Source organism: Cnephaeus nilssonii (assembly GCF_951640355.1).
Source record: "Cnephaeus nilssonii genome assembly, chromosome: X".
Lineage (NCBI taxonomy): Eukaryota > Metazoa > Chordata > Mammalia > Chiroptera > Vespertilionidae > Cnephaeus > Cnephaeus nilssonii.
The window spans coordinates 23,584,700-23,588,906 of NC_137071.1; the positions used below are offsets into that span (position 1 = coordinate 23,584,700).

At 51.8% G+C, this 4,207-nt stretch overlaps 1 pseudogene across 1 annotated transcript; it reads right to left on the reverse strand.

Annotated features, from left to right (window-relative positions):
* Window positions 1-839: 839 nt before the first annotated feature.
* On the reverse strand, window positions 840-2,176 carry LOC307096135 (RNA polymerase II subunit A C-terminal domain phosphatase SSU72-like; annotated as a pseudogene). The gene is made up of 2 exons: window positions 2,112-2,176; window positions 840-1,406 (listed from the first exon to the last, which is right to left on the reverse strand). The product of its transcript is annotated as an RNA polymerase II subunit A C-terminal domain phosphatase SSU72-like (transcript).
* Window positions 2,177-4,207: the final 2,031 nt, after the last annotated feature.

Below are 4,207 nucleotides of genomic sequence, written 5' to 3' on the forward strand. Positions count from 1 at the left end.
GTTTCCCTCTCCCTAACATAAGAGCAAGTGACCACTCAGGCGCTGAATAAAGGGACGCAATTCCATAGGGGGCTGTCAACAACTGAGGCGATGTCATGGTCCGTCCACCTGTTGACACCAAATGAAGTTATACAATTCAACTTGCACAGGGGAAGCTCAGAAAATGAGGAAGGACGGGAAGGAGAGAGCTACATGTACAGTTCCTACAGGTCCCTGTATGTGTACTTCCTACAGCGCCACAGCCCGCCCCCTGGCTTTCCACACCGCTGCTCTCTCAGGCTCATCTCTCATCAGAGTGGGCAACCCAAAGCGTCTGGGGCCAACAGCGGGTGTCCAAGAAAGCAGGCCCCCGAGGCAGTTCTATGGGGTCAGCGGAATTGCAGGGTTTGGGCCCCATCCTTTCTGGCTTTTTAAAAAGCCTAGCAGCATCTGTTTATGAGACAATTGCAGGTCCTCTCCTAATAGATGCAGCCCCGCTGCTTTCTTCGGGTATTCCTACACCCCAGGCAGGTAGGGGGTGGGGAGAAGTGTACAATGAAAGACAGAGCTACTGGGGAGGAATGTACGATAAACCATTTATTAGTTAACAAAAAAAAAGGTCATAAACAAGACCCCACTTCCCGGTGGAAGTGGGAATAAAATTTTGATGGCTGTTCATCTGCACGGACGCACATCTTCTCACCTCCTGTGTGAGGTTACTTGGGTTCTGTCTGCCTGCCGGCAGCGGGCGTGGGGGAGGGGGAGGGGGGCGTGGAACAGCGTTGTCGGGAAGGAGCACGTGTTAACAGGCGGCGCCCCCTTGGGCGGGCGGGCGGGCTGGCGGGCAGGAGGCCCGGGCGTCAGTAGAAGCAGACGGTGAGCAGGAAGGGCTGGCCGCTCTGCTCCTCGGAGTCCAGCAGCAGCTCGGCGACGTCGCTGTCCACGTCGTCCATGAGGCAGACGCACTGGTGGAGCTCGGAGAAGAGGAGGGCCCCCCGCCGGGCCTCGCGGTAGTTGTCCTGGATGTCCATGTGATCACGTGCACCAGCTGCAGGGTCTCCTGCTCCCGCGAGTTCAGCTCCTGCACCACCTGGTCGTACACCCTCTCCTCGCAGGCGAGGATCAGGTCGAAGGCCTCCTTGCAGCTCGCGAACCGCTCGAGCTGCCTCTTGATGCTCCTGTTTCTCCACAGCAGGGTGTACAGCTCCCGGTCTTTCCGGAGGAGGTCCCTGTAGATGGCATCGTAGGTGGTGCTGTAATCATACAGGTTGGGCTTGTCCGGCGCTGGCCCGGGAGCTTCACGCGAGACCTCAGACCACCGCCACCCGCAGCTGCGCAGACGCCATGGCCTTTGGCCTTTGGTCACACTGGCCCCGCCCAGCAGAGGGGCTCTCAGGCCGGCAAGGTGGCAGCAGTGGGAGGCTCCCCTAGGGCGTGAGGTGCAAGCCGTTGGAGGGAGGTAAGGCTTGGGGCCGGGTGCACAGTGTCCTGTGCACAGTGTGGGGCCGGGTGCACAGTGTGGGGCCGGGTGCACAGTGTCCTGTGCACAGTGGAGTGTCGTGAGGCCTCTTCTCACTGGCCCAGATCCCCAGCCATGGACTGAGGGAGACCTTCCCGCTTGGGCATCAGGCCCATCCATGCGCGCTGCTACTCTGGGTGTGCGAGGCCTAGGTCAAATTCTTCCCAGGGACTGCCCACTGGCACTCTGGCTTTTCTTTATTGACTCTTTCTTCTCCCTCCTGAAGTTCTCATGTATTTTAGAGTTTTCTTCTCTACTCCTGTTGCTACCACCCCACTCTCTGTTTGCAAATTCATTTGAGAATGTCTTCTGGCTATGACAAGCCATTAAAAAGATGTGGGAGGAATGCAAGAGTAAGGGACATGAAGTCTTTATACCTTGAGTTCACTCATAAAGTTGATCATAGAAAAACAAAATGAAATAAATGTCACTAAGAGGGTCACTTAAAACAGAGTTCGGAGGCTACTGAGGAAGTGAGACCCATGCACATTTCCTCTTAGATCCTGAACTAATGTTAAATTAGTGTTAAGCTGACCTGTTCCTAAACTCAGTGCAAGGCCAACATCAAACATCCTGGATCAAGGATTGCTACATGGATATACATGGACCTTACATCCTCCTTGTCATGGTGACCAGACCATCTGCAGTCTTCATCCAATCAGTTTCAAAAACCAGCATCCTCCATGTACAGGATGGACCTAACCAATCCCTGCTGACCTAGCCCAAGTCCTTCATTCACCTGGAGGACGGAAATGAGAACAGCCCTTTTAGTTTGGGCCTTTATAAACCCTGTCTTTCTTTGTTCCCTCTGGAGCACATTTTACCTCTTTACCTGAATCTGTGTCCTAGATTATAATCCCTCCTTTGCTCAAATAAACACTTTTTATTCTTTACGAGTGGCCCAGTGCATGAATTTGTGCACATTGAAAGGAAATTAATTAGAATAAATATTTTAATATCGCTATTTGCCCTTTCTCTATAATACAAGTGTCAACCAATTTCATGATTGACAATGACAGACCGAAACACACGCATGCGATTGGTACCAGGAAGAGCTTGATATGCATCGTGCATGTGTGAGTCAACGTTTATTTATTTATTTTTTCAATGTTTATTTTTAAATTGCCAATGTGTGTCATATGTACCGGCTGGTAGGTTGGACAGTCAGTCGGACAGATGGTCAGTCACTTAGCCTTTTAAATATATAGATTGTAACCTAAACCTTGTTATTACTATTATTTGTTTTTATTAGTTTTTTAAAGGTCAACAAATAGTTTGTATGCATCTACTGTGTAAAGGCCACTCTTCTAGGTGCTGGGCATGCATCACTAAACAAAAGACAAAAAATAACAATGCAGCCCCTCTCCCACAAAAAAACAACGACAACAAAAAAATACAAAACAAACAAAAAAAACTGTCCTCTCTCAGAGTTTATAGTCTAATCCTATCTAATAATAGACAAATATGCAAATTGACCATACCTCCAACACACCCACAAGCCACGCCCACCACCCAATCAGAGCAAGTATGCAAATTAACCCAACCAAGATGGCTACAGCCACAGAGAGCAAGGTTTCCTAGGTAACAGAGGAAGCCAAGCTTTCCGCCTGCCCTTGCCAGGCCTAAGCCTCCACTCAAGCTACAAAGTTTCAATTATAGAAGGTAAACAAATTCAAACAAATGGCAGCAGAATGAAGCTTGAGAGAGCAGGCTAGGGTTGCCGCCGGCAACAGGGAAGCAAAGCTTTCCACACACCCTGGCTGGGCTCACCCGCTTAAGGCAACAAAGTTTCAATTATAACCCCAACACAAATGGCTGCCGGCCTCGGAGGGAGCCCCAGGCTTGGCTCCGCTCCAGGATACAAAGTTTCAATTGTAGAAGGAAAATAAATTCCAGATACCAGGGCCTCCCCTTGGGTTGCCAGGGGGCGTGGCCGGCCTGCAAACCACCACAGGCCCCTCGCTCAGGCCGCCCCACACCCCAAGGGAACCCCCACCTGATCCGGGACACCCTTCAGGGCAAACCAGCTGGCCCCCACCCCTGTACCAGGCCTCTATCCTATCTAATAAAAGAGTAATATGCAGATTGATCATCACTGCAACACACAATATAGCTGCCCCCATGTGGTCAAAGATCCTGCCCCCATGTGGACACAAGATGGCCACCACAAGATGTCCAGCAGGAGAGGGCAGTTGGGAGGCACCTGGCCTGCAAGGGAGGGCAGTTGAGAGGGACCAAGCCTGCAAGGGAGGGCAGTTGGAGGTGATCAACCCTGCAGGAGAGGGCAGTTAGGGGTGACCAGGCCGGCAGAGGAGGGAAGTTGGGGGCACACAGGCTGGCAGCAGAGTGGTTAGGGGGTGATCAGGCTGGCAGGCAGAAGCGGTTAGGGGAAATCAGGAAAGCAGGCAGGCAAGCAGTTGGGAGCCAGCAGTCCTGGATTGTGAGAGGGATGTCTGACTGCCCGTCTAGGGATCCGACTGCCCACCAGGATCGGGCCTAAACGGGCAGTCGGACATCCCTCAAGGGGTCCCATATTGGAGAGGGTACAGGCTCGGCTGAGGGACAACCCCCCTCAGCCCAGCCTGTACCCGAATTTCATGCACCGGGCCTCTAGTGCACGAATTTCGTGCACCAAGCCTCTAGTGTATTTATAATTTGGAATTAAACCCAATTTTCCGATCCTTCTTTTACTTCAAAGTATATGAGTGA